The following is a 27,887-nucleotide window of genomic DNA, read 5'->3' as shown; positions in this document are numbered from 1 at the left end:
GCAGAGACATACAATCTCACAAGAGGGTGGTAATTAATTGGAAATATTACAATGTATGACAGTGCAACTTCTATCAGAAATCATTTATCCCTTCTTTGTATTTCACACAAAATACACTTACGTTTGTCCCAAATGAAGAAAAAAATTCTACCCAAACGTGACTACAGTCACACGGGAGGGTCTCACAACAGTCTCGTGAGATTCCTCTTGGTTGAGAGCCTTACGTGGAGTCCTCACTCCTAACACATTATGGTGGAACACAAAAAAACCTCAATAAACTCTCCCACTCAGAAAAGAAAAGGAAAGGAGGGACCCAGCAGTCTCTGGTCCACAGCAAACAGAGAGGGGCAGGAATAAGGAACAATCTTTTCCTAGGTTCCTGCTTTTCCCCTGAGAATAGCCATCTAGTCCTTTGTGTTTCACTGTTCTTGACTTCATATAGTTACATCTGCTGAAGTGTCAGAAACCCTGCCTTCCTTGTACAACCAGCCACTTTCCCCAGTGACTTCCTTCCCATCATAATGTACATTACCAAACATTATTGCACGATCCCAATTTCCTTACGGTGCAAACTTGGCCCAAGGTGGACAGCACAATATTTTTTAAATAGCACTTTATGTGTCACCAAACAGCTACATTTTTTATTAGCTACACCCACCATATTTAGCTAGACATGCCATGCTCTTCTTATTTATTCCAGGGTCATTGAGCCTCTCAGCCCCTCTAGTAGAGCCACACTTGTGCTTTCTGTTCACTAAGTCATCCTGTCCAAGAGAAGCAATCCCACCAGACCTACTTTAGTCAACTGTAGGTTACATCAAAGGGCATTGATTAGGGCCATGTCTTTCATGTAAACTTTGCCATGATTTTGAATTTTAACTTGCCCTTGATCCTCCAAGTATTTATTAATACTAAGTTTTACCGGCTGGCAATGAGGCACAGTTACGTCCTTAAATCCTACTTGCAAATCATCTCATTCACTTCTGACATCAGGTCTTTCTTGGAATACTGCGTTAAATGCAGCTGAGAACAAAGTGGCATGGTAGTATCTTTTGCTTTCCTGGTCTCTATATTGGTGGAATTGATATAAAGAGGTGATAACAATCCCCCCACCTTGGGAACATTTGCAAAGGTCTGGGGACATTTTTAATGTCATCATTGCAGTCGTTCTACTGGAATCTAGTGGGTACAGGCTAGTGATGCTGCTAAATGTCTCACAATGCACAGTACAGCTTCATACATAAAAGAATTATCTGAACCCCAATATCTACAGAATAGTACAACTTATACCATGTAAACCTCAATGGAAAGAAAGCAAGAATGTCTATATTAACACCAGATAAAATAGATTTCAGAGAAAATGAAATTACTCAGTAAAAAAGGGAAAATTACATGATAAGAGGGTCAAACAAGGTGACTTAGCACTCCTGAGTGTATAGGCACCAAAGAATAGCTGTAAAGTATGTTGATGATCAACTCATAGAACTGAAAGGAGAAATAAATTGACAATTACAGCTCGAGACTTCTCTCGATAATTGATAGAACAATGACAGAAAGTCAGAAGGACACCTATGAACTCTACAACACCATCAAGTCACATGACCTCATCAACATTTTTAGAATACCACCCAAACACAGGAGATTACATATTTTTCCCCCAAGAACATATGCCAGGAGGGGCCAAGATGGCAGAGCAGCATTCAAGTTTTCTGCTTCTCTCATCCCTGAAATGCAGCTAGATCAGCACAAAACCATTTTGCACATGTAGAAAATTGACCTGAGGATTAGCACAACAATCTGCATAACTTGAGCCACAGAACTTGGCAGGTATGCAGCATGGAGAAGTGAACTGGGGGAGAAAGAACCCGTGGAGGGTAGGGAGAAGTTTTTGCTGGCAGAGAGAGGATGGAGAAAGTGGGGAGAGTATAGGAAATGTACTCCCCCCCCCCCACCCCGCAAAGCAGCTAGAGAGAAAGAGAACGAGTGGAAACAAGGGACTGAACAAGAAAGGGAGAAAGGAGAAAGGAGAGGGTTTAAATACAATTAAGACTCTATAAAAGGGAGTGCAGAGTCGGAAACTCCGAGGCTGGGTACCTGGCAGTGCTTGGTGGGAAGCACGAATCTCCAGGAGCATACAGTGAGTTCCTCGGGGTCCTCAGGCCACACTGGGAGAGGCAGTTCCCCTGGTAAGGAGACATTTGATAGAGGCCCTGGAGCCTCCCCAGAGGCAAAGGTCCTAACAGACCCAAAAGAACAGGCACGTTTGCTGGTGTTGCAACCAGGACGTTAGGGGGTGGTGAAGTCTGGTGCCAGGTGTGTGTTGTGATTTACCATAATCCCTGAAATGCTGCTGCTACACAATTGTGGGAACTTTTTCGGGGGTGGGCTGGCACCCGGTGGCAGATTCTGGGCCTCTGCAGCGGCATGGTCGGGGAAGCATCCCCAGGGGCAGGCCGGCACATGCCATTGCTTGGTGAGACCCTTCCCCAGAGGGTCAGAGCAGGTCCAAGCCACAGGGGCCCTCAGAATTGAGGGGTTTGGAAACACAGGCCAATTGGAGATGAAATTTGGGAGGGAGGTGCTACTTGGCAGCTTGACATTTTGGTCACAGACAGTGTAGAAGCAGGCATTGTAAGGAAGCTGGAGACAAAGAGGGTTGCTTGATTGCCCCTTGGCAAGAGCACAGAGTTCTTATGCTAAAGAATGGGTAGTTGGGTAATGCCATTTTCAACTCTCCCACACATGCGCGTACATGCACAAGGATCCACCCCAGTAAGCTAAGCAGCGCCATCTAGTGGAGAACAGAGCCGTCAGACCAAGTCCTGTCGACTGTGCCAACAATGCTCTAGATGAACACCACAAGTCTCTGCCTGGTTAGTGTACAGACTATAAAGTGCTTCATAGTTTGACTTCTTGGGGAAACTGGATATAATTTCATCTGTATTTCATTCTGTGCACTAGTCTATTCAATTTTCTTTTTCTTACCCTTGAATACAGAAAAAAAATCATTTTTATTTTCCATTTTTATAAAAAAGATTTTTATTTTTCTCCTAATATATTTCTTTTGTAAATTTTTTATTCTATTTTACTTTCATCATTTCATTTCATTCTATTTTATTGTATTCGTATTTTTAAAGTTTCAAATGTTTTCCAACTTTTTTTTTCCTTTTCTTTTCCTTCCATTTTTTGTCTACTCTATCAAGCTTCTTTCAACAAGACCAAACACACCTAGGATCTAGCATGCTTTACTTGATTTTTTTTTTGTGGTGGTTTTAATTTTTTATTTAAAAAAAAAATTATTAAATCTTTTTCTTCCTCCAAAATGACCAAACGAAGGAATTGACTCCAAAAGAAAGAACAGAAAGAAATGACATCCAAGGACTTAATCAAACCAGATATAAGCAAGATGTCTGAACCAGAATTTAGAATCATAATAAGAATACTAGCTGGGAATGAAAAAAAAGCACAGAATCCCTTTCTGTGGAGATAAAAGAAGTAAAATCTAGTCAGGATAAAATTTAAATTGCTGTGACTGAGAAGCAACCTCAAATGGATGCCATGGCGGCAAGGATGGATGAAGCAGAGCAGCAAATCAGCAATACAGAGGACAAACTTATGGAGAATAATGAGGCAGAAGAAAACAAAAAGAGGGAAACTAAGGCAAGAGAACACAATATAAGAAATGGACAACTCAGTGACTCATTAAAAAGGAATAACATTCAAATCGTAGGGGTCCCAGAAGATGAGAGAAAAAAAGCGGTAGAGGTTTATGTGAGCAAATCCTAGCTGAACCTTCCTAACCTGGGGAAACACAGTGACATCAAAATCCAGGAAGCAGAGAGAACTCCCATTAGATTAAAAAAAAGAAACGACCATCAAAAGGCATATCATATTCAAATGCACAAAATGCATAGACAAGAAAAGAATCATAAAAGCATCAAGGGAAAAAAAGTCCTTAACCTACAAGGGAAAACCTACCAGGTTTGCAACAGACCTATCCACAGAAACTTGGCAGGCCAGAAAGGAGTGGCAGGATATATTCAATGTGCTGAATCAGAAAAATATGCAGCGAAGAATTCTTTATCCAGCAAAACTATCATTCAAAATAGAAGGAGAGATAACGAGTTTCCCAAACAAAAACTAAGGAGTTCGTGACCACTAAACCAGCCCTGCAAGAAATTTTAAGGGGGACTCTCTGAGTGGAAAAAGCCAAACCACAACAGACCAAAAGGAACAAAGACTAGAAACAACCAGAGAACACCAGCAGAAAGTCCAACGCTACAGGCAACACAATGGCAATAAATTCTTATCTTTCAGTACTCACTCTAAATGTCAATGGACTAAACTCTCCAATCAAAAGACAGAGGGTAACAGAATGGATAAGAAAACAAGATCCATCTATATGCTGTTTACAAAAGACATATTTTAGACCTAAAGTCACCTTCAGATTCAAAGTAGGGGGGTGAAGAACCATCTGTTATGCTAATGGTTACCAAAAGAAAGCTGGCATAGTCATACTTATATCAGCAATCTAGATTTTAAAATAAAGACTGTAACAAGAAGGGCAGTCTTTATGAAGAAGGGCATTATATTATAACTAAGGTATCTCCACCAAGAAGACCTAACAATTGTAAACATTTATGCCTCCAACGTGGAGACCCCCAAATATATAAATCAGTTACTCACAAAAATAAAGAAACTCATTGACAATAATACCAAAATAGTAAGGGATTTCAACACCCCACTTACAACAATGGACAGTTCATCTAAACAGAAAATCAACAAGGAAACAATGGCTTTGAATGACACACTGGATCGGATGGACTTCACAGATATATTCGGAACATTTTATCCTACAGTAGCAGATTACACATTCTTCTCGAATGCACATGGAACATTCTCCAGAATAGATCACATACTGGAAACGCAAATCAGCCTTCAACAAGTATAAAAAGATCAAGATCATACCATGCATATTTTCAGACCAAATGCTATGAAACTTGAAATAAACCACAAGGAAAAATTTGGGAAGACAACAAATACTTGGAGACTAAAGAACATCCTACTAAACAAAGTTACAGGGGAAATTTAAAAAGTCAATGAAAATGGTAACACCACAGCCCAAAAACCTCTGTGACGCAGCAAAGACAGTCATAAGAGGGAAGTATATAGCAATACAGGCCTTCCTAAAGGAGGAAGAAAGGTCTCAGATACACAACCTAATCTTATACCTTAAAGAGATGGAAAAAGAACAGCAAATAAAACCCAAAACCAGCAGAAGACAGGAAATAATAAAGATTAGAGCAGAAATCAATGCTAGCGAAACCAAAAAACAAAAACAGTAGAACAGATCAGTGAAACCAGGAGCTGGTCCTTTGAAAGAATTAACAAACTTGATAAACCCTAAGCCAGTTTGATCAAAAAGAAAAAGGAATGGACCCAAATAAATAAAATCAATGATGAAACAGTAGAGATCACAACCAACACTGCAGAAATACAAACAATAATAAGAGAATATTATAAGCAATTACATGCCAATAAGTTGGGCAATCTGGAAGAAATGCAAGAATTCCTAGAAACACATACACTACCAAAACTGAAACAAAAAGAAATAGAAAATTTGAACAGACCCATAACTAGTAACAAAAATAAATTAGTAATCAAAAATTTCCCAAAAGACAACAGTTCGGGGATGGATGGCTCTGCAGGGGAATTCTATCAAACACTTAAGGAAGAGTTAACACCTATTCTTTTGAAGCTGTTCCAAAAAGTAGAAATGGAAGGAAAACTTCCAAACTCATTGTATGAGGCCAAAATTACCTCGATTCCAAAACAAAGACCCCACTAAAAAGGAGAACTACAGACCAATATCCCTGATGAACATGGATGCCAAAATTTTCAACAAGATACTACCCAACCAGAGCCAACAATACATTAAAAGACTTATTCACCATGACCAGGTGGGATTTATACCTGGGATGCAGGGCCGGTTCAATATCCCCAAATCAATCAATGTGATACATTACATCAATAAAAGAAAGGGCAAGAACTGCATGATCTTCTCAATAGATGCAGAGAAAGCATTTGAGAAAATACTTGATAAAAAACCTCAAGAATGTAGGGATAGAAGGATAGTAACTCAAGATCATAAAAGCCACATACAAAAGACCCATCGCTAATATCATCCTCAATGGGGAAAAACTGAGAGCCTTCTCCCTAAGGTCAGGAACAAAATAGAGAGGTCTACTCTTGCCACTATTATTCAGCATAGTATTAGAAGTCCTAGCCTCAGCAATCAGACAACACAAAGGAATAAAAGGCATCCAAATTGGCAAGGAGGAGGTCAAACTTTCACTCTTCACAGATGACATGATACTCTATATGGAAACCCCAAAAGATTCTACCCCAAAACTGCTAGAACTGATCCATGAATTCAGCAGTCCTAAGATGTAAAATCCATGCACAGAAATCAGTCGCATTTCTATACACCAATAATGAAGCAACAGAAAAAGAAATCAAGGAATCGATCCCATTTACAATTGCACCAAAAACCATACCATACCTAAGATAAACCTAACAAAAGAGTGAAAAATCTGTACACTTAAAACTATGGAAAGCTTATTGAAAGAAATTGAAGACACAAAAAAATGGAAAAATATTCCATGCTCATGGACTGGAAGAATATTGTTAAAATGTCGACACTACCCAAAGCAATCTATATACTCAATGCAATCCCTATCAAAATAACACCAACATTCTTCACAGAGCTAGAACAAACAATCCTAAAACTTGTATGGAACCAGAAAAGGCCCAAATAGCCAAAGCAATGTTGAAAAACAAAACCAAAGCTGGAGGCACCACAATTCTGGTCTTCAAGTTGTATTACACAGCTGTAATCAATCATCAAGACAGTATGGTACTGACACAAAAACAGACACATAGATCAAATGGAACAGAATAGAGAACCCAGAAATAGACCCACAAATGTATGGCCAACTAATCTTGACAAAGCAAAAAGTGATATGAATAGAATAAAGGCAGTCTCCAGCAAATGCTGTTGGGAAAAGTGGACAGCGTCATGCAGAAAAAATGAACCTGGACCACGTTCTTATACCATACACAAAAATGAAAGCAAAATAGGTCAAAGACTCAAACGCAAGACAGGAAGCCATCAAAATCCTTGAGGATAAAACAGGCAAAAACCTCTTTGACCTCGACCACAGCAACTTCTTACTCAACACCTCTCTGGAGACAAGGGAAACCAAAACAAAAATGAACTAGGGGGACCTCATCAAGATAAAATCTTCTGCATGGGGAAGGAAACAATCAGCAAAACTAAAAGGCAACTGATGGAATGGGAGAAGATATTTGCAAAATACCTACCAGAAAAAGGGTTAGTATCCAAAATGTATAAAGAACTTTTCAAACTCAACACCCAAAAAACAAATAATCCAGTGAATAAATGGGCAAAATACATGAATAGACTCTTTTCCAAAGAAGACATCCAGATAGCTAACACACACATGAAAAATTGCTCAACATCACTCATCATCAGGGAAATACAAATCAAAACCACAATGAGATGTCACCTTACACCTGTCAGAATGGCTAACATTAACAACTCAGGTAACTCAGTGCACTTTTGCACTACTGGGAATGCAAACTGGTGCAGCCACTCTGGAAAACAGTATGGAGATCCCTCAAAAAATTAAAAATAGAAACTACCCTGCGACCCAGAAATTGAATTACTAGGTATTTACCCCAGGGATAAAGATGTGCTATTTTGAAGGGGCACACGCACCCCAATGTTTATAGCTGCATTATCAACAATAGCCAAAGTATGCATAGACCCCCCCACACACACACATATATACTATGGAATATTACTCGGCAAAGAAAAAGAATGAAATCTTGCATTTGCAACAACGTGGATGGAACCAGATACTAGAGGGTATCATGCTAAGCGAAATTAGTCAAAGAAAGACAAATATCGATGAAAGACAAAACAGATGAACATAAGAGAAGGAAAGCAAAAATATAAAAACAGGGAGAGGACAAAACATAATAGACTCTTAAATATAGAGAACTGAGGATTGCTGGAAGGGGTGTGGGTGAGGCGATGGGCTAAATGGGTAAGGGGCACTAAGGAAGACACTTGTTGGGATAAGCACTGGGTGTTATACATAGAGGATGAATCACTGGATTCTACTCCTGAATTCATTATTGCTCTATATGCTATCTAACTTGCATGTAAATTAAGAAAAAGAAAGAAAGAAAGAAAGAAAGAAAGAAAGAAAGAAAGAAAGAAAGAAAGAAAGAAAGAAAGAAAATATGCCAAGACAGATCATATCCTAGGTCCTAAGACACCCTTCAACAAATTTAAAAGAACAGAATCATAGGGTATGTTCACTGCCCACAATGGAATCCAAATACAAAACAAAAACCGAAAACAGGAAAATCTCCAAACACTTGGGAATTGAACAACATACCTTCCAAATAATCCACAGGAAGAAGACAAAGACTCAAGGGAAAGACACAGGCTGAAAGAAAATGAAAATACAACATGTCATTATCTGCAGGGTTCAACTAAAGCAGTACTGAGAGGGAAACTGATAGTTCTCAATGTTTATACTAGAAAAGAGGGGAAATATCCAAGAAAAATCTAAACTGCAGTAAGAAATCAGAAGAGAAAAAAACCACAAATGAAGCAGAGGAAATAATAAAGACAAGAGCAAAAATAAGTAAAATTGAAGCCAGGAAAACAGTAGAGAAAATAAAACAAAGAGGCAGTTCACTGAAAAAGTCAATAAAGTTCATGACTAACTAGTAAAACTACCAAAGAATATAAGAGAAAACACAAATTCCTCCTAACAAATTAAACAGGGAATATTACTCCAGAACCTGGAGACATCAAAAGGGTAGTAAGGGATTAATACAAAACTCTACATACATATACTTGAAACTTTAGGTGAAATGGACCAATTCCTCTAAAGGTACACCTTACCACAAATCACCCATGTGAAACAAATGATAGGAATGGCTTGAATTGCAGAGTAAGTTTGTAATCTTAAATTGCCTCCCCAAAATACACCTACAGGCACATACAGTGAATGTTGAGAGTTTAGCTAATACTGGTGCCTCAGCATCCATTCTGTGTGGCCAGGTGGTCTGTAGGGACCTTGAACTGATACTAGCCATTCCCTTGAGCACATACCCTAGTAAGAGCCCATGCAGTCAGAAGCAAATGTCAAGATAGGACTCTCCCAATCATCCCTATGATAAGCATTCTCCCCAATCTCCCAGGATCTTCCCCTTGTCCCCTTTAGATAAGACCCCCCCCCCACACACCTCCAAAAGCTTACCAAAACCCAGCTCTGTTTGGTTTGAATTGACCAATGCAGCCTTAGCATAGAACCCTAAAGCAGTCCATTGAGGGGCCCTAATAAAGCCATGTGCCCTTGATCCTGCCCTAAGAGTTCTGCCTATACCCTGCCTTAATCTCCTCACACAACCCACATAGGTGTGCAGAATAGCTCCCCCATGATCTGTGACCAATAAACTTCTCTACTTCACTTTCCCTTACAATCTCTTGTTGAACCGTGGCTCACCATCTGACATCTAGGACTCTGCTTAACAAATATTAGTACAACAAAGTCACAATACCAACACTAGACAATTCTATCAAACCTACAAAGAATTAACAGGAATTCTACACAATGTCTCTCAGAAAATAGAAGGGTGAATACTTTACCCAACTAATCGTATGAGGCCGGTATTAGCATAATACCAAAACTACACAAAAACATTAAGGGGGCAGGGGGAGATAACTACCAAAGAAATCCCAAATGAAGGTGCAAAAATTCTTAGCAAACTGTTAACACTGGAAGTCAGCAATACACAGAAAGAATTGTACACCATGACCAAATGGGTTTATTTGGGGGACAGAGAGCAGTTTCAAATTCCAGCAGTATGAGCCATCATGTTAACAGGCTCGACAGGAAAAATCACAGGATCCTGTCAATTGATACAGAGGAGCATTTGACAAAATTCAACACCTATTTATGATCTAAACTTTCAGAAAACTAGGAACAGAGGGAAATTTCCTACACTCGGTAAAGAACACCTGCAAAAAACTTACAACAAACTTTATCCCTAATGGTGAAAGACTGGATGCTTTTCCTCAGAGACTGGAAACAAGGCAAGGATGTCCACTCTCCACACTGATATTTGACATGTTAGTAGAAGTTCTAGTCAGTGACAGAAGAGGAGTAAACAAAAATGATAACGAGAGAAAAGGAAGATAAAATAGTAGCTACTTGCAGAAGCCATCATGGTTGTGTTAGGCTGGATAACACACCCGTCCCAAAGGATGGCCACGTCCTTGTGCCTATCACACGGGAGTGTTACTGTAAATGTCGTAAGGGAGTCTGCAGATGTGCTCTGGTGAAGATCATGAGGCGGGCGATTATCCTGGATGATCTGGTAAATGCGATATGGTCCCGAGGGACTTATAAGAAGGATGCAGGTAGAGTTACTTATGTAAAGGTTGGTGAAGTGATGACAGAGGTAAACACGTTTGAAGATGCTATCCTGCTGGCTTCAAAGAGGGAGGAAGGGGACCACCATGAGGCAGGGGATATAAGTGGCCTCCAGACATGGGAAGGTAAGGAAACAAAATCTGACCTGGCATATCCAGACGGAGCACGGCGTTATGGATCCATTTTACACATTTCGCCTCCGGAACTGTAAGAGAATAAATTTGTTAAAGTCATTCAGGCTGTGGTAATTTGTCACAGCATCAACAGGAATATTTTTGAAGTGGTATGTATAGAAAATACAAAGGAACGTACAAAAATTTCTAGAAGAACGAAAATTTACAAAGTGTCAGAACACAGAAGCATGCAAAAATCCACTGCATTTCTATATACTAGCAATTTACACCTTGAACCTGAAATTAAAAGTACAATACCGGGGTGCCTGGGTGGCTCAGTTGGTTAGGTGTCTGACTTTTGACCTCAGCTCAGGTCTTGATTTCAGGGTCAGGAGTTCAAGCCGTCCATTGGGCTCTGAGCTGGGCATGAAATCTACTTAAAAACAATCCATGTATGATTGCTTAGAAAAGAAAAAGTAAAAGAAATATGAGCCCACATTCCAGTGCAGGGACCTGTGGCTCTGAAGACAAGAATCAGTCACTGGGAAATGGCAGAATGGCCTCCAGGCAACTGAGGCCATCATCTCCTTGTCAGACACCGGGGTTGGAATCGCGGGGACTCTATCTTATTCATCATTTTTCATTTTTTATTTACTTTTTCATTTACTTCACTGTGTGCTCGTTAACCTCCACACACTTGGTTTCCAAACACCAGACCACAGCCAACTACTACAGTTAAGACGTTTCAAGTTATTTCACTCAAGACCTGAAGGAACTCTTCAGATTTAGCACCTACTTTGTACCTGTCACCATCTCATATGCATTTTTCACGTCACAAGAGTCTCCCAACAACCCACTGACTTCTATATCCCTTGGTGTAAACTGGGAAAAAAAATGTAAATGAAACATATAATCTGGGTCACAACGTGTGGAAAGAAAAGATAATGGCAAGGGAAAATTGTATAAAAAAAAGTTTGACTACAGTTGAAAATGAGCCATGGAACAAATTGCTCAAGACCATACTTTGAAATTCACATTTTAAAATCCTCTGGAAAATTGTTCTAATAAAATTGTTTAGTAACATTTATGATCTAATAAACATTTCCAAACATCTTCATTAAGCTAGTATAAAAATATCCTAAGGCAATTTATCTAAATAGTATTCTATAAGCATTTCAACAAGCACATCATACAATGGAATCTAGGTGTACAGAAGGAAAAGGAATGTAACAAATTAGCATGAAGAAAAGTTTGTCTTTCCCAACCAAGAAATCAGGAGTTTCAAGACTACATATTCAGTGTATTACTAAAGAGTATCCATTTTTTGGTGGCTGATGACTGACACCTTTTAAGCCTCACCACCACATCTGTTCTACCCACCTGCCCAAGCTGAGAGAAAAGCCTGGTGCTCCTTCCTTTGGTATCAGCCGGAAGTTCAAACCACAGAAGGCATCCTCCCCCCAGCTCCACCCAGTCACCACCCAAAACACACCAAACCACTCACCATTTCCTGTTCCCTCAAGCCATTTTTTTTTTTTCCAGCTTGGAAGTCTGTGCTCTCCCTAGAAATCTTAATTACAGTACGTGTTCTCATCACACTTTTAGTGCATGGCACCACCAGTCTCGATATCCAAACCCAACTTTGGTTAGGGTTCCATCTGTTCCAGTGGACGGCCACAAGTGGAAGTTAACAAAAAATGTGTTAGGCAATGAATATGTGAAATTTCTAGTTTAACTATGAAACAAATGTTCCCATTGTATATTGTTCATTCTAAATTCTTTAGTGCTCCAAGCTCAAAACAATTATTTTTGGCCTTATTTCTGAAATTATTTTATTTCCGAATTTTTCATGTGTACTATGTTCCTATTTTTGCTTTATTTACATCATGGCGGAAACTATGGGTTTTATTTGGCCACAAAACACATGAAATAGAATCATATGGTGCATATTCATGAATGGGGGGGCAGGTTTTAGGGGATCAGAATCTTGAACTTGCACTGCTGTGGCATTTCATTGTAACTACATAAATATCCTGCGGCAAAGTATGGAGAGAAGAACTCAAGTGCAAAGTGTAAGTATATAATCCTCAAACTGTCTGTTCTTTAATTCCATCCTGGAAGGAAATTATTATAGGTTTCTTCAACCTTGAGAGCCTAAAGGTTGTTAGTATGTGTTACAAAGTACTCTACAGAGGTGGGATAAAACTGTGTTAGAAAAAGAACATGACTCCTTCAGGGTTATGGGGAAAAATTATTTAAACTTTATTAATGAAAACGTGAGACTTGTGATACATCCTGCAGAAAATAGTAGCAAAATGTAATGGCAGGAGTTAACTATGAATCATGAACATACTCTTCTGGTTCTCTGGATTCAACTGCCCTCTCAGATAACTGCTCCCTTCATTTTCCAAAAAAAAAGGAATGGCATTAATGATCCATCAGTTTGTCATTGATAGTATCGCACAGCTATTACTATCTTCCCCTGCATTGTTTCTACCACATAATCCGTCCCTAGCAAACAAACTATCACCATCATTGCATGAAAAGGTCAGTCCCTGTAACTCTTCTAGAGAAGAGTGCCCTGATCATAACATGCATGACAACTTCAAGGGTGATTTTGCATTATTCTCTGCCCCTACCCCATGCAAATTCACACAAAATTGAATCTGACAACTCCGTGTCCTTGCTGTTCCAGGGAACACGGATATGAATGGGTCACACACAATGAAGTAGGCCCCTTCATCTTATGACTGCTCCTCAGAGACCATCAGGAAAGGCTTAAGATCAACAGATTTCAAACTTGAGGGTGAAACTCATAAATAAAATGTAACTCAAACTCATAAAATATAGCCTTTTCAAGAAAAGTCAGGTAAGTATCTTATACACAGAAAATCATGAGCTACTTCCACACATGTCCTTGTTCCCATGATATAGGAGTTTTAACAATTTTTGACATAATTATCATGCAGTGTGGAACATTTCAGGTTAATCTCCGAGATCTAAAGTCCTAGTTATTCCAGTTGGATCCAATTATGCCTGGATTCTCTAATGTGTGGTCTGTTCTGTGAACTGGTCAAAATACTTATCATATTTGTAAGGATTTGCAAGGAATCTCCCCAGTACCAATTTGTTGGTGAATCCTAAGGACACACAGTTTCTTAAAGGTATCTCCACATTCAGCATATTTGGTATAGTTTCCCTGCATAAATTCTCTCATTACTCCAAAGGTGTGAGCATTTAATGAAGGCCTTATGACATTATTTCCATTTGTAAGGTGGCTCTTCAATATAAATCCTCTGATGTTTTGGCCTTGGGCAAAAGCCTTAGCACGCACATTAGTTTTCTGTGATTTCTCTGCAAGGGCTGGATAATGGCTCTGCCACAAACACTTACGTGGTTTCCTTTCAACATGGACCCTTGTTGCAAAATACCGAGAACTCAAGCTAAGAGCTTTGCCACACTCATTGCGTTTATAAGGTATATGCTCTAGTATGTTCCCGAACTTTTGATCTTTGGGTAAAATCCTTGCCACACACATTACATCTGTGTGGCTTCTCTCCAGGATATTTACTCATATCCAGTGAAGAGTACTAATTTAAAACATTACCACATTTGTTGCATTTGTAAATATGAATGATTTGGTGAACCCTGAGTTTAAGGCAATACCTAAAAGCCTTGCCACATTCAGTACATTTATAAGGCTCTCTCCAGTATGGATTATCTGATGACTGGTGAGGGGTGAGCCTCGAGTAAAGGCTTTGCCACGCTCATGGCATTTGTAAGGTTTCTCTCCAGGACGAATTCTTTGGTGAATCCTGAGGTCAGACCATTGTCTAAAAGCCTTGCCACATTCAATACATTTGTATGTTTTTTCTCTAGAATGAATTTTCTCATGAAGTCTAAGGTGTGAACCCGTGATAAAAGCCTTGCCACACTCATTACATTTGTAAGGTCTCTCGCCCGTATGGATTACCTGATGTTTATTTAAGCTTGCATGGATGCTGAAGGATTTGCCACACTCCTTACATTTGAAAGGTCTCTCGCCTGTATAGATTCTCCGGGGATTTATAAGGTGTGAATTTTGACTGAAGACCTTGCCACACTCATTACACTTGTAAAGTTTCTCTCTGGTATGGATTATTTGATGTGTACTGAGGTGTGAGCCTTGAGTAAAGGCTTTTCCATACTCATTACATTTGAAAGGTTTCTGTCCAGCATGAATTCTTTGGTGAATCCTGATGTCAGACCATTACCGAAAGGTTTTGCCACATTCAACACATGGATATGACTTCTCTCCAGTATAATTTCTCCCATGATGCCTAGGGTGTGAACGTTTGGTAAAGGCTTTGCCACATTCATTACATCAGTAAGGTTTCTCTCCAGTATGGATTATCTGATGTTTAGTGAGGTGTGAGCCCTGAGTAAAGGCTTTGCCACACATGGCATTTGAAAGGTTTCTTTCCAGCATGAATTCTCTGGTGAATCCTGAAGGCCTTGCCACATTCAATACATTTATATGGTTTCTCTCCAGTATGACTTTTCTGATGGTCAACCAGGTTTGAACTTTGGATAAAAGCTTTACCACACTCATTACATTTGTGTGGTTTCTCTCCGCTATGAATTCTGTGATGTTTTACCAGTTTTGAACTCTGGCAAAAAGCCTTGCCACATTCACTACATTGGTAAGGTTTCTCTCCAGTATGGATTAGCTGATGGTTTGTTAGGCTTGAACGTACACTAAAGGCTTTGCCACACCCATTACATTTGTAAGGTTTCTGTCCAGCATGTATTCTCTGGTGATTTTCAAGGTGTGAATTTTGACTGAAGAGCTTTTCACATACATGACATTTATATGGTTTCTTTCCTGTATGAGTTATCTGATATATGCTGAGGTGTGAACCCTGATTAAAGGTTTTGCCACAGTCATGACATTTGTAAGGTTTTTCCCCATGTGATTTCTCATCATGTGTTAGTGTCGAAGGCTGAATAAAATCACTCCCATGTTTATTAGAAATGTCGGTTTGGACACTAGGAGAAATTTCTTGAAGTGGTGAAACTGAGGAACCAGTGTTGACACGCTTATCAACTTGATTACATTCATACATTTTCCCTTCAGTATGAAACACATGCCATTCATCCTGAAAGCTTAATCCAGGCCTATTTACAACAGGCTTGTTTCCTGCATCCCTTGTACCAGATTGATCTCTTCTATCAATGAGACTATATTTACGGGTTACAGGCATGTCTCTGTAATTTATTTCATCGTCTCTCCACGGCCACTCAAAGTCATGCACATTTTTCTGGATTTCCCTGAAGCAAAATCTTTGATTTTGTGGCCTTTGTGCCCTTCCAACATCATTGCCTGGAATACTTCTCCTGTATTACTATACTCCTTTGGTTGTAATTTCTTGATCACGTGTGTAGGAGAAACATCTACAAATATAAAGAGCCAGAGGTATCCTGTTAATTACAGTCAGCAAACGAATGTAATGTTCTCAACATATAACAATAAAAGTAATACTTGTACTGAGCACAGTTATAAAACTTTTCCATGATCTCCAAAATTTTAGGAATACCTAAAGGAACAGGATTTTTTACTAAAGAGTGCTCATCTGTAATACAAATTAATCTCAGGATAGCCTGGTTTCAAACACCCAATGACAAAAACACTCACGCTGTACAAAATTATGTTAGCTCTCAAAGAAAGGGTATTTTTCTTTCCTTTTAAATTCCAGTATAGTTAACATACAGTGTTCTGTTAATTTCAGGGGTACAATAAAGTGACTCAGCACTTCCACACATCGCCCAGGGCTCATCAGGGCACATGTGCTCCTTCGTCTTCATCACCTCTTGAACCATGGCCCACCCACCTCCCCTCTGGTGCCATCAGTTTGTTCTCTATAGTTAAGAGTCTGTTTCTTGGGGTGCCTGGGTGGCTCGGTGGGTTAAGTGCCTGGCTTCAGCTCAGGTCATGATCTCATGGTTTGTGAGTTTGAGCCCTGCATCGGGCTCTGCACAGACAGTGTGGAGTGTGCCTGGGATTCTCTCTCTCTCTTAAAATAAATAAGCTTTAAAAAATTGTTTCTTGGTTTGTCTTTTTTCCCTTTGCTTGTTTGCTTTCTTTCTTAAATTCCACATACGAGTGAAATCATATGGTTGTCTTTCTCTGACAGACTTATTTCATTGAGCATTATACTGTCTAGCTCCATCCATGTAGTTGTAAATGGCAAGATTTCATTCTTTTATGGCTGAATAATATGCCATTGTATATATATACCATATATTCTTTACCCATTCATCTACCAATGGATACCTTGGCTGCTGCCATGATTTGGCTATTGTAAATAATGCTACTGACATAGGGGTACATGTATCCCTCTGAATTAGTGTTTTTGTAATGTTTGGGTAAATACCCACTAGTGTGATAATGGGATTGTATGATAGCTTTTTTTTTTTTAACGTTTAATCATTTTTTAGTCACGGAGTACCAGCAGGGGAGGGGGAGAGGGAGAGAGATACAAAGAATAGGAAGCAGGCTTCAGGCTGAGTTGTCAGTGCAAAGCCCAGTCTGAGATGGGACTCAAACCCACAAACCATGAGATCGTGACCTGAGCCAAAGTCGCACACTCAACTGACTGAGGCACCCAGGCACCCCAGGTAGCTCTATTTTTAACTTTCTGAGGAACCTTCATACTCTTTTCCACAGTGGCTGTACCAATTTGCATTCACACCAACAGTACAAAAGGGTTCCTTTTTCTCCACATCCTTGTCCACACATGTTCTAAGATACAGTATTTTTCCACCATGACCCCAAAGCACATACCAATTGGCAGTAAATACATTTCTCATAACCGATGAGAAAAAAGTATCATACATAATTTCTGTATATGTCATATAAATAAATGCTGCAGGACAGATAGTATATTACAATGGTAAGTAACCCAAACCAAGCTTATCTGATGGATAATCTAAATAAATGAGAATCCAGAATTGCAAAATAAATATAGCATTGAGAAAATGAAGAATTTAATAAAACAATGTTTACCAAACTAAATTTTATAAATACCTGTTATAAAATTATCTGTACCCATGAAGAATAGGCATTTCACACTATTAACAAGTGATGCATGTCAGTTCTATTGCATAAAACATGATAAAAGATCATCATCGTAAATCACAATAAACAATAATAAATAAAATATTCTAGGGGTGCCTGGATGGTATTACCCCAGAACAGGTCCACGTGGTACAGGATCCTTTCAGTCACCAGGTTTTCATCCCAGCTGAGAGCCTAGGAGGTGCACAGGACTGTGGAGCGGGGCAGGCAGACTGCCCATGCTACCCTATGAGGGCTGCCTGACTAGCATGGTTTGAAACATCCAGTCTGGGGAGGAGAGAATTGGGTGTCGCCATTTCCCCCCCATCACCAACACAATGGAGTTTCAGGGAACAGGACAGAGGCCCCCAGTGGAGGCAGAACCCAATTGCACCAAACCCCACCCCTCCATGCCTGATAACGGCTTTTCTACCAGAGTAGGGCCGACACTAACCAAACCAGATAGTCTATCCTCGAGATCAGCATAGCCACTGATCCCAGGCACCAACAGACAACTGTCCTGTGGTTTTATATGTTAGTCTAGTTTGTTTTAAATATTCTTTTTTTTCTTTTCTTTCCTTCTCTCTTCCCTTCTTTTACTTTATACCCTCTGATTTTTTTTTTTTTTCTTCCCTTTGGAATCCAGGCTCATAGTTTCTGCTTTCATTTTTGGTCAATTCTTATTTTTTATATATTTACATATACATATATACGTATGTGCATGTGTTTACACATAAAAGTGTATATACATATAAGTACATATATATATACACACACATACACACACATATATATATACATCCTTTTTTTCTTTCTGTTCTAGGTGTTCATTTGTTTAACCAGGCATTTTTATTCTATTCTTTTTACACCTTTTCTGTATCTCTTTCGTCTTTATTTTCCTCTCTCTCTGGATTAAGCCTTATAGTTTCTTTGATTCTCTGTCTGGCCTTTTTTTCCCCCTGCTCCTTTCATTTCGCTCTTTGTATGGGATAAGGTTCATATGCTCTTTTTTTCCTTTTTTCTGGGTTACTTCAATGAACAAATCAAAGCACACCTGGTGGAAGGTCCAAACAATCCACCACTCCAAGCAGTGGGATAGAACAGCCAAAGATGTAACAACAGGGTAGACACAACACACCCCAAAAACACTTGCTGAAGTGCCAGGTCCTGGACAGTGTATGACTCCTTTCTAATATGGTAGTACTTGCAGGTGCAGGACACATAACAAGCCATTGAAAGATGTAAAAGACAGAAAGTGACCCAAAATGACAAAATGGAAGAATTCTCCTCAAAAGAATTTCCAGGAATAAAGGATAGAGAATTGCTCAAACTGGATATAAACAATATATCTGAACAAGAATTTAGAATAACAGTCATAAAACTAATAGCTGGGTTTGAAAAACACATAGAAGACAGCAGAGTATCTATTGCTGCCTAGATCAAAGACCTATGAAATAGTCATGATGGATTAAGATATATTGTAAATGAGATGCAAAATAAACTGGATGCAGTGACAGCAAGGATGAAGGAGCAGATGAGAGAATAAGTGAGATACAAGATAAAATTATGGAAAATGACAAAGTTGAAAAAAAGAGGGAAAAGAAATTACTAGACCACGAGGGGAGAATTAGAGACCTAAGTGATTCAATAAAATAAAATAATACCTGTATCATAGGAGTTCCAGAAGAGGAAGAGACAGACAAAGGAGCAGAAGGTTTATTTGAATAAATTATAGCTGACAACTTCCCTACTCTGGGGAAAGAAACAGACATCCAAGTCCAGGAGGCACAGGGAACTCCCTTCAAAATAAAAAACAGGTTAACACCATGACATATCATAGTGAAACTGGCAAAATACAAAGACAGAGAGAGAATTCTGGGTCTTAACCTACAAGGGTAGACACAAAAGGGTAGTAGCGGACCTGTCCACTGCAACTTGGCAGACTAGAAGGAAGTGGCAGGAAATATTCAATGTGTTGAATAGGAAAAATATGCAGCCAAGAATCCAGCAAGGCTGTCATTCAGAATAGAAGGAGAGTTAAAGGCTTTCCCAAACAAAACTAAAGGAGTCCATGACCACTAAACCAGCCCTGCAGGAGATCATAAGGGGAACTCTGAATGGAAAGCAGCAAAGACTACAAAGCACCAGAGACATCATCACAAGCATGAAACCTACAGAACACACAATGACACTAAATCCATATCTTTCAATAATTACTCTGAATGCAAATGCACTAAATGCCCCAATCAAAAGACATAGGCTATCGGAATGGATTAAAAAAAGAAAAAGAGCAAGATCCATCTATATGCTACCTACTAGAGACTCATTTTAGACCTCAGGACATCTACAGATTGAAAGCGAGGGGGTGAAGAACCATCTATCATGCTACTGGATGTCAAAAGAAAGCCAGGGTCGCCATATTTATATCAAACAAATTGGATTTTAAAACAAAGACTGTAACAAGAGATGAAGAAAGGCATTGTATCATCATTAAGGGGTCTATCCATCAAGAAGAGCTAACAATTGTAAATGTTTATGTCCCCAATGTGAAAGCATCCAAGTATACAAATCAATTAATCACAAACATGAATAAATATATAGATAATAATATCATGATTGTAGGGGACTTTAATATTCCACTTGCAACAATGGACAGATCATCTAGGCAGAAAATCAATAAGGAAACAGTGGCTCTGAATGACACATTGGACCAGATGAACTTAACAGATATATTCAGAACTTTTCATTCTAAAGCAGAATACACATTCTTCTCGAGTGCACATGGCACATTCTCAAAAATAGATCACATACTGATCACAAAACAGCCTTCAACAAGTATAAAAATATTGAGATCATACCATGAATATTTTCAGATCACGCTATGAAACTTGAAATCAACCACAAGAAAAAAATTGGAAAGCCCCCAAATACATGAAGGTTAAAGAACCCCCTACCAAAGAATGAACAGGTCAACCAGGAAATTAAAGAAGAAATTTAAAAATATATGAAAGCAAATGAAAATGAAAGAAGGACAGTACAAACCCTTTGGGATGCAGCAAGGCCATCCTAAGAGGAAAATACATTGCAGTACAGACCTATCTAAGAAAGGTCCCAAATACAGAACCTAGCCTCACACCTAAAGGAACTAGAAAGCAGCAAAGGAAACCCAAAGCCAGCAGAAGAAATAAAATAGAACAGAAATAAACAATATAGATTGGGGGAAAAAAACCCCACCAACCAGTAAAACACATCAACGAATCTAAGAGCTGGTTTTTTGAAAGAATAAACAAAATTGATAAAAATAATAGTAATATATAAAAAAAAAACTGATAACCCCCTAGCCAAACTTCTCAAAAAGAAAACAGAGGACCCAAATAGATAAAATCACGAATGAAAGAGGAGAGATTACAACCAACACCACAAAAATGCAAACGATTATTACAGAATACTATGGAAAATTATATGCCAACAAAGTGGACAACCTGGAAGAAATGGACAAATTCCTAGACACTCATACACTACCAAAACTCAAACGGGAATAAACAGAAAATCTGAACAGACCATAACAAGCAAAGAAATTGAATCAGTTATCAAAAATCCCTCAACAAATAAGAGTCCTGGGCCAGATGGCTTCCCAGGGGAATTCTACCAGACATTTAAACCAGAGTTAATGCCTATTCTTCTCAAGCTGTTCCAAAAAATAGAAATGTAAGGAAAGCTTCCAGACTCATTCTATGAAGCCAGCATTATCTTGATTCCTACCAGAGACCCACTAAAAAGGAGAATGACTGGCCAATATTCCTGATGAACATGGATGCAAAAGTTCTCAACAAGGTATTAGCAAATCGAATTCAACAGTACATTAAAAGCATTGATAGCATGATCAAGTGGGATTCATGGCTGGCTGCAAGGCTGGTTCAACATTCACAAATCAATCAATGTGATACATCACGTTAATAGAAGAAAGGATAAGAACCATATGATTCTGTCAAAAGATGCAGAAAAAGCATTTGACAAAATATAGTATCCTTTCTTAATAAAAACCCTCAAGAAAGTCAGGATAGAAGGAACATACCTTAACATCATAAAAGCCATAAATAAAGTCAAACAGCTAATATCCTCCTCAGTTGGGAAAAATTGAGAACTTTCCCGAGATCAGGAACACAACAGGGATGTCCACTCTCACCACTGTTGTTTAACATAGGGTTGGAAGTCCTAGCCTCAGCAATCAGACAACAAAATGAAATAAAAAAGGCATCCAAATTGGCAAAGAAGACCAAATGTTCACTTTTCAGACATGACATGATACTCTACATAGAAAACCCAAAAAACTCCAAAAAACTGCTAGAATTGATACATGAATTCAGCAAAGTTGCAGGATATAAAATCAGTGTACAGAAATCAGTTGCATTTCTATACACCAATAATTAAGCATCAGAAAGAGGAATCAAGGAATAGATCCTATTTATAATTACACCAAAACCCACAAAAGACCTAGGAATAAACCTAACCAAACAGATAAAAGATCTGCACGTTGAAAACTATGGAAAGCTCATGATAGAAATTGAAGAAGACACAAAGAAACAGAAAAACATTCCATGCTCATGGATTGGAAGAATATTGTTAAAATGTCCATACTATCCAAAGCAATCTACAAATTCAATGCACTCCAAATCAAAATATGACCAGTATTCTTCACAGAATTAGAACAATCCTAAAATGTGTATGGAACCAAAAAAGACTCTGAATAGCCAAAGTATTGTTGAAAAGAAAAATCAAAGCAGGAGGCATCATAATCCCACACTTTAGATTTTATTACAAAGCTGCAATCATCAAGACAGTATGGTATTGGCACAAAAACAGACACATAGACCAATGGAATAAAATAGAGAACCGAGAAATGGACCCACAAAAATATGGCCAACTAATCTTCAACAAAGCAGGAAAGAGTATCCAGTGGAAAAAAGGCAGTCTCTTTAGCAAATGGTGCTTGGAGAGCTAGACGGCAACATGCTGAAGAATGAAACCAGACCACTTTCTCACATCATACACAAAAATAAATTCAAAGTGGATGAAAGACCTAAACGTGAGACAGGAGACCATCAAAATCCTAGAGGAAAACAGGCATCAACCTCTTTGGTCTCGACCACAGCAACTTCTTCCTTGACATGTCTCCGAGGGCAAGGGAAATAAAAAGAATATGAACTGGGACCTCATCAAGATAAAAATCTTCTGCACAACAAAGAAAACAATCATCAAAACTAAAAGGCAACTGATAGAATGGGAGAAGATATTTGCAAATAACATATAGGATAAAGGGATAGTATCCAAAATCTATCAAGAACTTACCAAACTCAACACTCAAAAAACAAATAATCCAATGAAGAAACGGGCAGAAGACATAAATAGATACTTTTCCAAAGAAGACATCCAGATGGCAGACACATGAAAAGATGCTCAACATCACTCATCACCAGGGAAATATAAATCAAAACCACATTGAGATACCACCTCACACCAGTCAGAGTGGCTAAAATTAACAACTGAGACAACAACAGATGTTGGTGAGGATGTGGAAAAAGGGGAACCCACTTTCACTGTTGGTGGGAATGCAAACTGGTGCAGCCACTCTGGAACACAAAGTGGAGGTTGCTCAAAAAATTAAAAATAGAATTACCCTATGACCCAGGATACAGGAGTGCTGATTCATAGGAGCACATGTACTCCAATGTTTACAGCAGCACTATCAACAATAGCCAAATTATGGAAAAAGCCCAAATGTCCATCAACTGAAGAATGGATAAAGAAGATGTGGTATATATATGCAATGGAATACTCCTTGGCAATGAAAAAGAATGAAATCTTGTCATTTGCAACTACGTGGATGGAACTGGAGGGTATTATGCTAAGTGAAATAAGTCAATCAGAGAAAAACAGATATATGATTTCACTCATATGTGGAATTTGAAAAACCAAACAGAAAGGCGGAAAGGAAGGAAAAATAACTTACAAACAGAGAGGGAGGCAAACCATAAGAGACCCTTAAATACAGAGATCAAGCTGTGGGTTGAAGGGGGTGGGGGACTGGGGGGAGCGGGGGAGGTGGGTGATAGGCATCGAGGAGGGCACTTGTTGGGAGAAGCACTGGATGTTGTATGTAAGTGATGAATCGCAGGAATCTACTCCTGAAGCCAGGACTTCACTGCATGTTAACTAACCTAACAATTTAAATAACTGACAAAATAAAATTAAAATAATAAAATAAAAAACAAAATAAAATAAAATAAAATAAAATAAAATAAAATAAAATAAAATAAAATAAAATAAAATAAAATAAAATAAAATAAAATTCCTAGTAGAAAACAGAGGAAAAGCTTCATGACATTACTTTTTGCGGTAATTTACCAGGTATAACACCAAAGCACAGGCAACAAAAGTACAATCGGATAAACTGACTACATCAAAATCAAAAACTCCTGCACATCAAAGGACACAAATCAAGAGCTTGAAACCAACCTATGGAGCACAAGAAAAGATGTGCAAATCATATATCTGATAATAGGTTGGTATTAAGAATAAATAAGAACTCTAAAAGGGTATAGTTCCACAGTGCGTGGTCTGGGAGCGGGGAGGTCCCCATACCAAAAAACAATGCTCTGACAGCAGCTAGGTATCCTACAATTCTGACTCAGTTCTGACAATTCAACTCAAGCCTGATGTTATCTATTGGGAGGTCCCACAAGTTAAGGGCTGAGTCCTACACGACCCACCCCCACTTTAGATGCTAATGGTAAGTCCAGGTTGTCACACCTACGCTTCTGATGGACCAGATATAGATCTGAAGTTCCAATGAACCCCCTCCTTGGGTCTGACTTGCTAGATTGGCTCAAAGAACTCAGAGAAACATTTTACCTACTAGATTACTGGTTCATCACGAGAGGATGTGACTCTGCAACGTGTAGGGCAAGGCAAGAGGAAAGGGTACAGAGTCCTCTCCACGTGGGTCACTCTCCACAAATTTCCTCTTGGTCACCAGCCCAGAAGCTCTCTGACCTCTCTCCTTTTGAGTTTTTATGGAGGCTCCATTATAGAGGCATTATCGATTAAATCACTGATCACTGCTGACTGAACTCCATCTCCAGTCCCTTTCCTCTCCCACAGGTCCAGGGATGGACTGAAAGTTCCAACCCTCCAATCACGTGGCTGTCTCTCCTGGCAACAAGCCCCCCATCTTTACAGGATTTCCAAAAGTCACCTCATTAGTATAAACTAGGTTGTGGTTGAGAGGTGACTGTTATGAAGAACAAGACACCCATTTCATCTTTATGGCTCCTGAGCAATTTCAGGAATTGAGGACAAGAGGTCAAATTATGATCAAAGATGCTCCCATTGTGGGGCGCCTGGGTGGCTCAGTCGGTTAAGCATCCGACTTTGGCTCAGGTCATGATCTCGCGGTCTGTGAGTTCGAGCCCCAAGTCGGGCTCTGTACTGACAGCTCAGAGCCTGGAGCCTGCTTCAGATTCTGTGTCTCCCTGACACTACGCCCCTCCCCCACTTGTGTTCTGTCTCTGTCTCTCAAAAATAAATAAATGTAAAAAAAAATTTTTTTTTTAAAGATGCTCCCAATGCTCTTATCGCTCAGGAAATTCCAAGGGTTTTAGAAGTTCTGCACAAGAAACACGAATGAAGACCAAACAGATTTCTTATTACGAATCACAATATCACAAACTCCTACAGCTCAACAAAAACAGAACCCACAAATATTCTGATTAAATAATGGGCAAAGGACTTTGGAACCAACATATCTCCACAGATGATATACAAATGGCCAACAAACTTATGAAATGATGTTCAGTATCACAGAGCATTAGAGAAATGCAAATCTAAACCACAATGAGATTATCACTCATTAGGATGGCTACTATCGAAGAAACAGAAAATACTAAGTGTTGGCGAAGATGGGGAAAAATGGGAATTCTTATGCAAATTCATCAGCAAGTAAAATGTAGATGGAAAATATCAGGACAGTTACTTGAAAATTAAAAATTAAATTACCATACACTGTGAGCTGAATGTTTGTGCCCCCTAAAATTTCTATGTTGAAATCTAATCCCCAAGGTGATATATTTGAAGGTGGTGGCTTTGGGAAGTAATTAAGTCATCAGGATGGAGCCCGCATGAATGGGATTAGTGCCATTACAAGAGGCCAGAGAGCCAGCTCTTTCTCTTATCATGTGAAGATACAAGCAGTCAGCAGCAGCTTGCGGTCAGGAAAGGGGTCCTCACCAGAACCCAAGCATGCTGGCACCCTGATCTTTGACTTCCCATTTCCAGCACTGTGCAAAACAAATGGAACAACTGTTGTAAGCCACCCAGTTTTTGGTATTTTGTTACAAGAGCCTGAACAGACTAAAAAAGAAAACTGCCTTGATTGTGAGAAGTAGGGAGCTTCTGCAACAAATACCTAAAATGGGGATGTGGCTGTGAACTGGGTCATGGGTAAAGGTGCATGCTGGAAGGTGAGAATGTCACGAAGGGAATTTTAAATGTGATTCTGGTATAGGCTCCAAGACAAAAAGAAGAGAGCTGAACACAGTTCTCTTGGCTGAACTGCATTCATGTTCTACTGTCTTGTGGAAAGTAGAACTTGCAAGCAATGCCATTGCTCTTCAGCTGAGATTTCTATGCTTGGTTCCTCCTGACTGCTAATGGTTAGACACGACCAAAGAAATAACTTGAAGATAAAATTATCAAGCAAAAAGAGACTATAGAACTTCAAGATGTTGAAAATTCCCAGCCTAACCATTTTGCAAAAAAAGGAGAAAGCATGTTTGGAAGAGAATAGGGTGTGGCCCAAAAGACCCCGAATAGCCAAAGGAAATGTTGAAAAAGAAAACCAAAGCAGGAGGCATCACAATCCCAGACTTTAGCCTCTACTACAAAGCTGTAATCATCAAGACAGCATGGTATTGGCACAAAAACAGACATATAGACCAATGGAATAGAATAGAGAACCCAGAATTGGACCCACAGATGTATGGCCAATTAATCTTTGACAAAGCAGGAAAGAGGATCCAATGGAAAAAAGACAATCTGTTTAGCAATAGTCCTGGGAGAACTGGACGGCAAAATGCAGAAGAATGAAACTAGACCACTCTCTCACACCAGACACAAAAATAAACTCAAAATGGATAAAAGACTTAAACGTGAGACAGGAAACCATCAAAAACCTTAGAGGAAAAAACAGGCAACAACCTCCTTGACCTCAGCCACAGCAATATCTTGCTCAACACATCTCCAAAAGCAAGGAAATTAAAAGCAAAAATGAACTATTGGAACCTCATGAAGATAAAAAGCTTCTGCACTGCAGAGGAAACAATCAACAAAACTAAAAGGCAACTGACAGAATGGGAAAAGATATTTGCAAATGACATATTGGATAAGGGGCTAGTATCCAAAATCTATAAAGAACTTACCAAGCTCAACACCTGAAAAATAAATAATCCACTGAAGAAATGGGCAGAAGACATGAACAGACACTTTTCCAAAGGAGACAACCAGAGGGCCAACAGACAAATGAAAAGATGGTCAACGTCACTCATCATCAGGGAAATACAAGTCAAACCACACTGAGATACCACCTTACACCACTCAAGAGTGGCTACAATTAACAACTCAGGAAACAACAGGTGCTGGCGAGGATGTGGAGAAAGGGGATCCCTCTTGCACTGCTGGTGGGAATGCAAACTGGTGCAGCCACTCTGGGAAAACAGTGTGTAGGTTCCTCAAAAAACTAAAACTAGAACTACCCACAAGCCAGCAATAGCACTACTAGGAATTTATCCAAAGGATACAAGAGTGCTGATTCATAGGGGCACATGTACCCCAATGTTTATAGCAGTGCTTTCAACAAGATCCAAATTGTGGAAAGAGCCCAAATGTCCATCAACTGATGAATGGATAAAGAAGATGTGGTTTATATATACAATGGACTACTACTTGGCACTGAGAAAGAAGGAAATCCTGCCATTTGCAGCAATATGGATGGACTGCAGGGTATTATGCTAAGTGAAATAAGTCAGAGAAAGACATACATCATATGTCTTCACTCATATGTGGAACTTGAGAAACAAGACCATG

General features: G+C 39.1%; 1 pseudogene; it reads right to left on the bottom strand.

Moving 5' to 3' along the window:
• Window positions 1-14,241: 14,241 nt before the first annotated feature.
• The window catches only part of LOC115503289, a 29,342-nt pseudogene continuing 15,696 nt past the window's right edge, over window positions 14,242-27,887 (bottom strand).

This window comes from Lynx canadensis, chromosome E2 (assembly GCF_007474595.2).
Source record: "Lynx canadensis isolate LIC74 chromosome E2, mLynCan4.pri.v2, whole genome shotgun sequence".
NCBI classification, from domain to species: domain Eukaryota; kingdom Metazoa; phylum Chordata; class Mammalia; order Carnivora; family Felidae; genus Lynx; species Lynx canadensis.
Note: the sequence above shows the minus strand (reverse complement) of the source record. Positions and strands in the feature narration are given on the sequence as shown.